This window comes from Symphalangus syndactylus, chromosome 2 (genome assembly GCF_028878055.3).
Source record: "Symphalangus syndactylus isolate Jambi chromosome 2, NHGRI_mSymSyn1-v2.1_pri, whole genome shotgun sequence".
In the NCBI taxonomy this organism is placed as follows: Eukaryota; Metazoa; Chordata; class Mammalia; order Primates; family Hylobatidae; genus Symphalangus; species Symphalangus syndactylus.
This window is the reverse complement of record NC_072424.2, coordinates 107,764,203-107,777,573: the sequence shown is the minus strand read 5'-3', so window position 1 is coordinate 107,777,573 and position 13,371 is coordinate 107,764,203. Positions and strand designations below refer to the sequence as shown.

Genomic DNA, 13,371 nt, shown 5'->3' with positions numbered 1-13,371 from the left:
ACCCTGCTGTAATTGTTGATTTTGTGAAGCAGTTCGCAACAGTAATTTACACAAAACAGAGGTTCAATAAGTATCTGTTGGTGGAACACGAAACACTGATTTACAGTATATATGGGAGAAAGAATAATAACGCAGAAGGCATTTTACTGTTACATATAATATGCGTATCATTCTTATAATCACCATCCAACTAATCAATTCCAAGTCTACTCAGAAAGAAACTACAGTTTATGAGGGAAGTTCCCTCATCCAAGATCACCCAACTTAACTTTACTCAAGTTCCTCTCAAAGATCCTTGTTCATTCTTCCAAACTATCTTGTCTCCCAAATGGGAATTTTCTAAAGGTCTTTCCCAATTTTATTTCATAAGTCAAGCTTAGTTTTATATCAAAGATACCCTTTCTTGGTGCTTTTCATCCACCCACTGCATAGCTGCCACAGTCAATACAAATCCATTCATAATTTCCCACTATTGACGTACATCCACAACCATCAATGAAATAATTTAATACAGTAAAGAGATAATCTGAGAATATTCCTGTTAGATAATGAAGCCCTTTAGAAAATGTATCTTCCATGGATCCGCTGAACTTCAAGATGTCACGTATAAATGTGCACACATATGAACATATAAATAGTTCTCTCTAAATACACTATCTTTACCTATACTATAAGCGTTCCCAAATCCTTGTGAGGAACAAATCCCTCAATAGTGGCAAGTGGTAGCAGTGGAAGATAGCGTAGATCTTCACCAGAAAGTTACCTTGTGAACACACTGGTCAAAGAAAGAATCACCTCAATCCATATTGCTAGACTCTTGCTAGACACACAATTCAGGCATTCCTTGACAGTGGGTGAAGGGCTTCTTACTCATTTCTGAAGGTGAAGCACTTAAAAAGGAATGCATTATACTGTGCTATGTGTATTGGATGATATGCCATCGTCCTGCGTCAGTTAGCCCAGAAATCCATGTTTCCTGGTTCAACAGCTCCAAAGAGTGCTAGAACCCTCATCCTTTCCTACTGGTACCATGTGCAACTGTTATACTATTATTAGAAGAGCTCATTATGTCTACTCCCAGAGTAAGAATCTCTAGAACTCCTCAAGAGCAAGGATCTAGTCTTTTAAGTGTTCAACACTGTAAGAGCTCAGAAAAAAACTGGTTAAGTAACTAGCAGAAACAATACTGCAGGGATCACTCAAGTTATCCATCCTTGGGATGCCAACGGTATATCCCACACACCACATAAAGTAAGTTATCTCATAAATTCCCCATCCTAACTGCACTACTATAAACAGCATTGGCTGAAATCTGGAATTATTAAAAATAAACTACCAACCCAGTGGAAATTCTTTAAGAACCAACTCTCAATTACTCAGGGACTAATTAAACAGGACATATACTTCTTTTTTCCTCCCCTATTGGGTTTTTGGATTCTTAGAACATTGATTGGATAATCTCCAAAGAGTGGAGATGAAATAAAACTAAAACCTGTAAGGGTTTATTTTGTCAGGTTCAGTAGCATCAAATTGAAAATAATAATAGATAGTACTTGCAATTTTTTTTAATCTAGATTTTACATAGTTGGCTATAATTAGATTGCAGCCAAAGAGGTCTAGAAAACAAGGAGGAAAAGCCCTACTTGGACATTTCCTAAATTCAATCATTCGGAGGACTCATGTTCTGGCCCCTATAGTTAGTTTAAATCATTACTACTCCAGTTACCTATTTTCTCATCCTCATCTCCCAGCAGACTCATGCAACTAAAATATTAATTACAGTACATTAATTCCCCTCACACCAACCCTTCTACTTTCATCACCCTACCATTTTCACAATTAGGCATCATTTTAAAGTATTTCTTTCATTTACTCCTTCTACTTATTAAATGACTAGTTTGGGATAAATAAATTTCAGGTTTTGTATTCTGCACCATGTTAGAGCATGGTCTCTTCCCTCAAAGAGCCAATAGTATACAAGGGAAACTACTTTTTTCTCAAGACAAGATATACTCCTAGAAATATTCTGAGAAGTCCATATAATACAAACATCAGAAACCAATCTAAAAATTTTAGCCAAGAGTTAAATCACTATATTCTGACTTAGACAATCTACATCCAGCTTTTCACAAAGCTGGAAGAAGGTAAAATGATATGACCACTATACATCTGAATAACTCTTTATGGTTCTCAAAATCTGATTTTATTTGATTCTTCTAACAAAAGATGCAAGGCAAGTATTGCTGTTCCCACTCTGTAGATGAGGAAATGGAGGCTGAAGGAGGTAGAGTGACATATACAAGGTGATATATCTAGTTATTAAATTTAGTTTTCTGATTCCTATTCTAGCATTCTATCCACAGACACAGTGACTCCCTAGACAAAGAAAAATAAGCAGTGTCTTCAACTCAGCACATTTAAACATGAAACTCACCATCTTAGGAAACAGATTTTACTCTACTTGAACCCTAGTTGTCTGCAGGACCTTCCTATAGCTGTTCTTGCCCCACTGTCTCTGCTGCATATCCACATGGACCAGATCTACTTATTTTGCTAATTATACAATTCAAAATCATCCACAAGCAGCAAATGACAATAAACTCCTGTTAATCATTTTTATATCAATAATTACTCATTTTGATTTCTAGATTACACCTGGCCCAATGAAGGTTGTTCGTTCTGCTCTAAAAAGGTAGGCTAATTTTGGTTTTCTTTTGTTTTTGCCAAACAAGATTTAGCGACGCCTTTATTACTCAAGACAGAGACGGCAGGAAAACAGGCAGAAAAGGAGAGGGGAAGATTAAAGGCAGAAAAAAAAAAAAAGGTATAAACAGTAGAAAGCACTGGAGTAGCACAAATGTACTGAAATGTTCTACCTCCAGAGATGGCTGCCCCCTCTGCCTGAGAATGATCTTTGCCCTAAAAGAAGATCCTGGAGTATTGGAAAGAAGCCAACACCCTCCAAAATTACCAAAGATATCTTAGTAAGAATAGCTGTATTCCCTGTGGAGATATGTTCAAAAGTTGACAAGTCTAAGCTAACACACTGAAAGTCACTCATAACCCTGCAACATCGTACTTGGCACAAGTCAGCCCATCTTGGATTTAAGCCATAGAAGTTATGTGACAAATACCCCCAAAGCACTCAATGTAAATTTCATTCACAAAATTTTACCACTGGCCCCCCAAGACATTTAGAGTTCCAGAATCTTCCATATCACTGTATAACAATGTAACACTTACATTAATTTACAATCATTTTATTCGTTTTTCTACTTTTTCAATTCCAAAGAATAAAACACTTACTTTCAGTAGAAAACAGGTGCTAAAATGCTAATTAAGAACCTAGTAAGTAAGGCAATACAAAGATTATCCAGGACAATCTCATAACTTCCTAATGTTTCATCCAAACTACAATTACATTTAGCGTTAATACATTCATGCATTCAAAGCAGCCCCACAAAATGATGTTTTTCTGCCAACCCCGTCTCATACTCTCCTTCCTGATCTCCAAATGCAGCTTTTTAACATTTGCAGGTATGTCAAGCAATTTATTTCAACAAGCAGGTCTTACCTTTCGGCGGTGATGAAACACAGAACTCTCTGGCGATCTTCACAATTGCTGTCCACTCTCAAGATTTCTCCTAAGGGTTCTAGCATTGGTTTAAAGAGAGGGAAGGCAAAATCAAAACACTGTCATCAAAAAGAAACCTTCAAATCCATCATCCCCAATTAAGAAGCTTACATTCTGAATCACTTAGGCATAATTTTACACCATGCCACTCGGTAAATTAAAATAAAATAAGCTGGTTCTAGATGAGTTGAAATGGATTTTAATCATTCGTATCATTCCCATGTCCTAAATTCACCCAATAAAGTCTCTCCTATTGTATATGACAGGCAGGTGAAAGTTACAAGGATCATTTGAGTCAACTTTAATTTCCCTCACTGCTTTTATCTTTAAAATTAAAAATATTTTACAGAAAACACACCGGAAAAAGAATAGATATTACATAAACTTTTTGCCCATATATTTAAGGACTTTAAATCACAAATTATACAAGTATTCAGAAATAATTTCGTACTCAGTGAAACAAAATTACAGTCTTAGAACCAAAAGGGACTACTCATTCGGACTATACATAACTACACAGCTAAGAAACTACACAAAATTTCCTTATACTTATCAGACAGTAAAATGAACAGCTCATATAAAAGACAAATCTCAGCTAAAGGTCTTTTCCATTTCTTCAAAGTTTTAAACACATTTCAATTTAGCAGTTTTATTAACATTCAAAATGAAGTCATCAGCTGAGACTCGTTAATTAAAAATTGATCAGAGGTACAGACACCGATAAATGCAAAAGCAAACAATTGTTTCCAATTCAGGGAGCGATCAATCTCAAATCCCTGAATAAAACAAAATGTCTTTCCCATATAACTCATGTTGGATGGAAGTTACAGGGTCTGAGTCCTCAGAATTCATTGCTTCGATTTACTGAACTTTCAATTTCTGATCAGCATCCTTTCACATAACATCTGGCTGCTCGCTCAGGTCCTCTAATTACTTCCACGTCTGAACGGACTACGTAGCTACAAGTAAAGGCCAAACTTTGCTCTCGGCCTTCCGAACTTAAAAGACGCGTTTAACCACTAGAGGTCTCCCCTTGGCCAGTTTTGCACGTTCGCTATTTTGCTGCACTTGAAACTTTCCGGAGAAATGCTCTCTACTCGAGTCAGTGTTTTTCTAAAAACTTGCGCAAAAATCCACGCGACCGAGATAGCCAGCACAGAGCCTCTAGGACTCCCTAAACCAATAAAGACATCACAAACAACGCTCTAGGAAAACCAAAAGAAGAACTGGACGCACTCGCCCCGGCCGCGCCCCCCCAACCCCAAATTCTTATTTCTCATCTCAGTTTCTCTTAACCTAACAATTAAAAATCTATTTTTGTTTCTGTGCACTCTGAATGATCTCGAATGCATTTTTCTGGCGGTGGCCCCGAGGTGGAGAAGCAGGCCAAGGGATGCGGGGCGTTGGGGGTGGGGGCGGTGAGGGGGAGGGCCGTGCTCACAGCGCCCGAGGAAGTTGCCTAAGGAAAGGGACTCCGTTTTTCGGGTCCCCTCAAAAAATCGGCGGGGAGGGGGAGGAAAAGGAAGCGGGGTGGTGGCAGCAGGGGGACTCAGAAGGGAAACCGAAGCAACGTTTACCTCCGTCTCCCGTGGAAGGGTGGGGTAGAGCCGCGGTCCCCGCGCCCTAGAGAGCGGCTAGTTACCCCCACCTCCCTCTGAGCGCAGACGGACAGACCGACGCCCCAAACCCTCCGCGGGGACCCGGGAGGAACCCGCCCGCTTTTAAACTTTCTCTCACGGTCGCGCTGCGGGCCGTGCTTTGACCGGGACTGGGGGAGGGGGGAATCGCAGGGCCTTTTTTTCTTTAAAGGTAATTAAAGTTTTACCACCAGTCCAAAAGTTGCGCCCTCCCCCCACCCGTGCCACCGTGCCCTCCTCTCCTTCCAGGGCTCTCAAGTTTTCCTCCCCGCCCGCCGGCCCCCACACTCCACCAGCTCGCGGGGCGCGCGGCGGATGCCTCGGCTCCTGCGCTTCCCGATCCCCACCCCCGCCGGCCTCTACTTCCCCCCGCCCCGCCGCCGCGGCGCGAGGACGGCCCGCGGGGCCCAGGACGCGAGTGTGCAAAGCCCATTATTCCGGAACGGCACACGCACGCGGCGCGAGGCGGGCGGCGGCCCCGGCCCCGGCCCCGACCCCTCTTTTCCTCCCCAGGATAAGGCAGGCGTAAACAAGTTGCAGGAAAAGCAGCCCCGCGCCGCCCCCACCCTCCCCCCACAAGCCCGCCGCCCCGGCGCGGCCGCCGCCGCCGCCTCCCGACACACGCCCGCGCCCGCGCCCGCACCCGGGCCGGCGCGGCGCGGCACGGCGCGGGGCGAACGCCGCGACGGCGCGGGCTCCCGACCCGGCCCGCGGCCCGCGCCCTCTCCCGCGCGGACGGCCGCCGCGGGCCCGCGCCGCCTCGCTTCCCAAAGCACTTTCCTGCCTCGGGCAGAAATAAACCGGAGGGTTTATTTTTGTGCAACTTTCCCAAAATGGCGGAAATTGGAGCTGATCTATATGAAATTCTCACACACTCGGTCGCGAAGAGGGAGGCGGCGAGGAAGCCACGCAAACTCTCGGCCGCCGAGCCCCGCCGCGGGTCCGTGTGTGTGCGTGCGTGTGAGTGTGCGTGTGCGCGGTGGGAGTCGGGCAGGCCTTTCCGCCGCGCACACACACAGCACACGCCGGGGAGACGCGCCTGCACATTCAACCAGTCCATTCTCCGCAGCCCGAAAGGGGAGAAAGTGGCCCGGCCTCTTTTCCCACTGCCTCGGTCTCCCGTACTTGTACTTCTCGCGCTCGCCCGCCCGCTCGCTCGCTCTCCGGTGCGCGCCCGGCACAAAGGCCACACGGGCGGAGGGGGCCGCAGGGGCGGCGCGCGGGGCTCGCGCCTCCCGCCGCACCGATCCGCGGCCCCGGCCGCCCCCGCGCCCCACGCCGGCGCCCCCCGCCTCGGCGGCCGCGCTCGCCGCCCAGGCTGCGGCTCCGCGGCGCCCACCCGGACACGCACCCCGGCGGAGCCCGGCGCCGCCGCGCTCCCCCACCCCGCGCCCGGTGTCACGAAAGCGACCAAAGTGACAAGCTCGGGGGGCGCGGGGGAGGGGGCCACACGCATCCCGCCGCCTGCGCGCCAGCCTGAGCCCGACGCGGCCGCCTCGCCCCGGCTCCCTTCCGCACGGCCCCCCACACCCTTCCCCGTGTGCGCGCAAAGAAAAAAATACAAGTCTCTCCTCCCCCCATTTTTTCCTTTCTCTTTTCTCTCTCTTTTGTTCCTCTTTCACACTCGCACTCACTACTTCAGAGTGAGATGCCCAGAGACTCCCCCTCCAGCCGTTTCCGAGTCACTTGCCCACTTTTTTCCCCGGGATTAAGTTTTCTCCTCTTTCCCAGAGGCGCAGAGAAGTGGGGGAGAAACCCCTTCTGTCCCTCCCCTCCCCTGATCTGTTTCACAAGACGAGGGTGCGCTTCCTTCCCTCTATAGGGCTCTTAACTTTCATCCTCACCCAGAAAAATAAATGAATGGCTTTTGCACGGACAAATCTTCAGATTAATTAGAGATTAGATCCGATCAACCGCTTCTTACCCCCAAATTTTCTCTTTTTTTTTTCTCCGTCTCACGAGTAGTCCTGACAAATGGTCCAGGGCTGCGGGCGCAGTGCGCATGTGCGCGTAGAGTCAGGGCTGGGGAGAGGGGAAACTGCGCTGGTGCCGGTGCCGCCGCCGCCGCCGCCGCCGCCGCTGCCGGGGAGGCTCGCTCTGGCTTCCCTGTTACTGCTGCTGCGCCTTCGCCGCTGGAAAGCAGCAATAAAGCCGGGTGGCAAATGCAGCTGCCCGCAGATCCTGTTTCAGGTGCATCTTTTCAATAGCCCGGTCACCGCCTCAGAGCTGGTTCAAGAACAGTCCAAACAAATAGGAAACACTGCTAAGGTTCCAGATTTCTTTGTCTGTTTTTCACTTTACTTTTTTTAAAGGCAATTCTCAGAGCAGCGAATCCACCATGTGCTGTGAAATGTACGCATTCAGCCATTAAAGAGTGGGCCTTAGTCTTGCACAAACACTACCCAAAGGCTAAATACATGCTACAGGTCATGAAAAGTAACAAAGTTGTAAGCTTTGGGAGAGTACAGTCTCCCTCTCTTTGATGGCTGGAACAATGCATAATAAAGTGTGCATATAAAACTTGTGCCTTCTCTCCGCTTCCTAAGTGCGGATCTTTATTGACAGCTCCAACATGTTAGGCCTCTGTCGAGTGATAGGCTGAGATTCCTACAGTAACTTAGAACACTGTGAAAGTCCCTTGGCAATAAGCAGGACCAGGACTACCCTCTTAAGGTATTCAGTCAAGATGGCTGAGCGGTCCTAAATGGCAAAACCTGTCTTTGTTAAAGCGTCAAAAAAAAAAAACAAGAGAGTATTACATTTCAGTATTGACAGCTTTCGGCTCATTGACTGCAGGCCGCCGTTTGGACAGCTTCACCGGTCTTCTTTTCCACTAAATAGGAGTACTTACAAAATAATTCGAGTAATTAAAGTTTTGATAAACATTTTGATGTCAATAGCAGAGTTTGCTGTGTGAAAAAAAAAAAGTAGCATGTGTGATTTTAGGAATGAGGGAAGCATGTCTTAGATTTTGCAGGGGTGGGGAGGTAAGGGGGAAGTCCCCATCCCCAGAGTAGACTATTTATTTTGCGTCTAATAAAGGGTAAAGGAGGCCCTTTTCTGAAACTGCTGCCTGAGGCCTAGAATTTAAATATATCACAGATGGAAGTTCTATATTAAAAATCCTTCTCCAGTGTAAGGAATATTATTCTTGATTGAAATTTTTCACTTAAGGAATGCTTCTTGAACCAGTTTCAGAAAATAAACTCTTAAATTCTTTCCTTAGGACCATGAAATTACCCTATAGAAGCAGACCACCCGATATATCTAATGTTGGTATAGTGACCAAATTCTCCAAACCAAAAATCAGGACATATGCCTTAACATGTACTCCAGAACAAAGGGACAAATCCTGGGAAGCTGAAATGAACTTATAAAATGCTTCATACGTTGGTTGAGGGGTGTGAGGTAGAGAAGGCTGGGTAGTGAGAGCTATAGATGATCTCAAACCACCAGTTCACTGTTGATTTCACCCAGCACATTCAACCCTTCTCAGAGCTGTTGCCAAACAGCTTAATTAACTGATCTGAATTTCAGCTTCTCTCCTTTTCTCTCTAGCCCTTGAATAATAAGCAGTGAAATGGCCAAAGGCAAACTACAGGAGGAGAAGGAAAGAAAGGGCATGAGCTATGTACAAAACTAAGACCTTGCCCCCAAAGAAACTAAATTAATTTTAGATTCCTCTTTCTGAGAAATCCATTTTAGATTCCTTCTCTCAAGATAATTTCTAGATGATATTTCTGTTGTACATATGTTTTCAGAGATACCGGTTCAACAGTCTATAAATGTGTATTAATGGCCTATCTGTGCTAAGTGCTCTGCAAGGTGCTGGGGATAAACAGGTGACCAAAACTAGGCCCCAGCTACCAGGAATTCAGCCTGGTGGAGAGACAGTGTAGTAAATTGGGCATATGTTACAGTAATGTTATATGGAAAATGTTATAGCAGAGGTGTGTAGAGCAAACACAGTTGAGCACCAGTGGCAGTAAGGAAGGGCTTTCCAGTAGAAGTGATGGCTAAGCTGATTCTTGAAAGACAAACATCCAGGGTACATGATGCCATCCTTCTTCCCAGAAGGTGTCTGGGAACATGAACCAATCAGAGAAGTCCTGAGTAAAGGTCCGAGTGTTTCAAGAGGAAGGCTTGCCTAGAAAGTACTGACAGAGGTTCACTAACAGAAATAAGGATGACTTGAGGCTCTCTATGATACACTCTTTCTCCTCCGGAGATCATTATTAAAACTTCATCTCAATTTTTCTCAAGATGTGGTTCAGGATAGTAAAGATTTTGAAGGTACTCACTTGTAGGAATAATGACTTTAAAGGCTGCTGCCAAAGTTTTCTACAAAGAATCCTTTGGTGCCACTATCCAAAACAGAGGCAAAATACATTATTAGAAGCTAGGTAACATGATTTTGTTCTTCGAGTAAATGTGTACCATTTACCAGACCTTTCTCCATCTGTTCACTAAATGGTAATATACTAGCAGAGGCTTCTTTGCCATCCCTTCCACCTTCCACCATTCACTCACTTGTTAATGATTCATGATGAATGCCTTCTTTCCGGCATCACTTAATCTCATCATCCTCTACCACTCTCCCACGTTCCCATCCCACCCTCCTCCACCCTGCCACATGTAAATACCAAATCCATGCTTCAGGTTCAGGTCTATAACTTCCCTGACATCCCACACTCAGCTATGAGCTCACTCCTTTATTTTTCTTTATATTTATTTGATTATACCCAAACTTGTCCACCACAAAATGATTTCAGGTTACTACATTCCCAAATATTCTGAAGCTAAAGTCATTTTACGTAGAAAATGTTTTAAACAAATCACTGTACTCACTCTCCAGAGAATTTTTGAAGCCTCTCATCACCCCATCCCCCACCCTCCTGGATGTCATTTAAAACTTCTCACTGTACTCCATCCTGGAACGTTGATGCTGCATGCACTTCATTTTAGAAACCTTAGCTCCCGCCGGACGTGGTGGCTCACGCCTGTAATCCCAGCACTTCAGGAGGCCTAGGTAGGTGGATCATCGGAGGTCAGGAGCTCAAGAGCAGCCCAGCTAACATGGTGAACCCCCGTCTCTACTAAAGATACAAAATTATCTGGGCTTGGTGGTGCATGCCTACAATCCCAGCTACTTGGGAGGCTGAGGCAGGAGAATCACTTGAACCCAGGAGGCAGAGGTTGCAGTAAGCGGAGATTGCACCATTGCACTCCAGCCTGGGCAACAAGAGCGAAACTCTGTCTCAAAACAAACAAACAAACAAAAACGCTTAGCACCCTTTTCCTAACACTATGCTTGTCCTGCATTGATAAGACGGGCCCCTCATGTCCTGGAAAAATTCAAGGATTACGTTTTCCATGAGCCAGGCCATCACAAATTGAAAGTGCTCAGGAGTGAAGTCCAAGAGACTGGTGTTCTAATCCAGTTCTGCAACCACCACTGGGAACCATTAGGCATGTCACCTCACGTTTTAGGAGCTTCAATTCTCTCCCTACTTAGATAAAGTAAACAGAGTAATTGATTTTTTCCCTTTTTTTCTCCTTTTAACTGGCCCTGCTTCCTGGAGTTTTTGTTGTTGTGTTTTGGAGACAGAGGCTCGCTCTGTCACCTGGGCTGGAGTTTAGTGGCGCAATCACAGCTCACTGCAGCCTCAACCTCCCAGGCTCAAATGATCTTCCCACCTTAGCCTCCCAAGTAGCTAGGACTACAGGTGCATGCCACCATGCCTGGCTGATGTTTTTTATGTTTTGTAGAGATGGAGATCTCGTTATGTTGCCCCGGTGGTTTCAAACTCCTGAGCTCAAGTGATCCTCCTGCCTCGGCCTCCCAAAGTGCTGGAATTACAGGAATGAGCCACTGCTCTCAGTCTGATTTCTGAAGTCTCCTTGAAAGCCATGTATCTCCCCACCCCTTCTCACATAACAGCAACACAATCATATTTTAGTACAAATAATATGGAACCGAGAAAGGGATTTTTAAGTACAGAGTAAAGGCTCATCCGTTAGGTATCATAATGTTATCAATGAATAGCTCATTCAGCTTGGCTTAAGCCTGGTACTAATGAGATGAAGGTCATGGGTTTCATTCCCTAATGGCTAGTTAGTTTTGATCTGTTTCATAGCCACAGACTGCTTTCCTAACCCCGGTCCCCCATGTTACAATGTGTGCTATTGGTCACAAGTCTTAAGGTAAAATTGAATCTTTCTATAGAAATTTTCTAAAAGAACAATTCTTGAAATCATCCTTTTAATGTATTATCTTACTGTTACATATGAGTCAAGTTATTGATTTTTTTAGCCTATATAATTGTGTGCTCTGTGTTTTTAGAACTATAAAAATGATGTTAACATTGATTTGGCCAAAATTCTTATCATTGATACTTGTAAGAGCTGAGTTTGGTCTTCCTGTTAATGTTCTAGAGAACACTGAAATGTTCTTATAGGTCTTTTCATTTGAATACCAATCTCTTGCTTGTGATACATCTGTATCCAACACTCAGCACAAAGCTTGTGATAGTGAAATGTAATTGAAATGCTGAGGGGGAAAAAAGGGGTATAGTACTCATCAGGTGAGGAAAGGATTATAATATGTATCACATTCTAAACATCGTAAGGAAATTAAACATATAAAGATGTGATGTGAATATATATTATCATTTCATTTAGATATGAAGAAGGTAAGATAGAAATATTGCAGACATATTCAAAAGAATAGAATAATATGGGATTGTCAACTGACTTCTAAATTAAAAAGAAAAAGACAGTTGATAATTCTTCATAACACAATCACTTAAAACCTAAATTCAGAAGCCATATAACAAACAATATTGGAAGGAACAAGCCAGACTTCAGAACATGCCTGTGACAATAGCTGCCAATGCACTTAGATCCTGGTTCTAGAATGTTCTTTCCATTTGACCTGATCTCCTGGCCACAGCTGATTGGTCTAGGATTGGGCATGTAATCTAAGGGCTGAGTAGAACAGCAGGGGTGGCCTGTTAGTCAGCAGGAAATGTGCTTCCCCATATGAATAGCCAATCATATTCTCACACTTGGCCACATTAACTGAAGACACTGGGGACGCTGGGGATAAAAGTTAGTTGATAGCCATTACAAAAACAGTTAATAAACAACTCAGAGAGGAAAAGCATGGGTATATTAGCGATTAGACAGTAGAAACTATGCATAAGTAGAAACCATAAGTTAGAGAAAAACAGAGCTAGGTGGCTAGAGGCCCAAAAGATAAAGGTGCCAGAACTGCAGTGGACTCTGCATGTCTTCTTATTCCCAAATGTCATTCCAGTTTTGTGAGGCCTGATCACTCTGTGGTTACCAGAAGGGCTACTTGTAGAACAGGATTCCTATCTTCACTGGTATCCCAACAATAGCTCCTCATCACTTATGGAAAATTGAGGCAGTTTTTGAATCGAATAGAAAAACAAAAGACCCCAAGCAATGTGTATGACTCATTGTCTTTGGCCTTACAAAATTAAAGAGGACCAAGTTAGACAGTCAATTTAGTCAATCCAGTACCCAGTCATTTTTTCTCATTAGTGGAACATTCAGGCCGAATTTCAAGGTTCAAATCCCAACTCCACTACTTGCTAATGTGTGATCTTGGACAAGTTATTGAACCTCTCTTGCCTCAGTTTCTATATCTGTAAAATGGGGATACTGACACTACCTTCATGGGGTTGTTATGAGGATTTGATGGACACATCCAAGAAAAATCCTTGGCACTTGGTTAGCAAGCAATAAATGTTAACTTCTTAAAAGGAACTTTTTCCTGTTTTATTTTTATTGAATATTGACAAATCATAATTGTATATATTTACGGGGTATAAAGTGATGCTGTATGTATACAATGTAGAATGATTGAATCAAGCTAATTAACATGCCCATCATCTCAAATAATTATCATGTATTCCTTTTGTCTAAAGGGAACTTTGTACCCCTTGACCCGATTCCTGGCCACTCCCTAGCCTCTGGTAACCACCATTCTACACTCTCCTTTTATGAGTTCAATTTTTTGCAGCTTCCACATATAAGTAAGAATATTTGGTATTTCTCTTTCTGTGTCTAGCT

At 44.1% G+C, this 13,371-nt stretch overlaps 1 protein-coding gene across 17 annotated transcripts in view; it reads right to left on the bottom strand.

Moving 5' to 3' along the window:
• L3MBTL3 (L3MBTL histone methyl-lysine binding protein 3) overlaps nucleotides 1-7,492 on the bottom strand; it is a 129,576-nt gene extending 122,084 nt beyond the window's left edge. For 2 of the 17 annotated variants that reach the window (XM_063621867.1, XM_063621913.1), the window contains exons 1-2: nucleotides 6,397-6,492; nucleotides 3,575-3,653 (exon numbers count right to left, since the gene is read on the bottom strand). The gene's annotated coding sequence lies outside the window, so the exon portion shown is untranslated. Of the gene's footprint in view, nucleotides 1-3,574; nucleotides 3,654-3,745; nucleotides 5,617-6,146; nucleotides 6,493-6,622; nucleotides 6,810-7,115 lie in introns of those variants that run through there. The other 15 variants (XM_055263768.2, XM_055263803.2, XM_063621796.1 and 12 more) reach the window with 15 other exon arrangements.
• Between the last annotated feature and the right edge of the window lie 5,879 nt (nucleotides 7,493-13,371).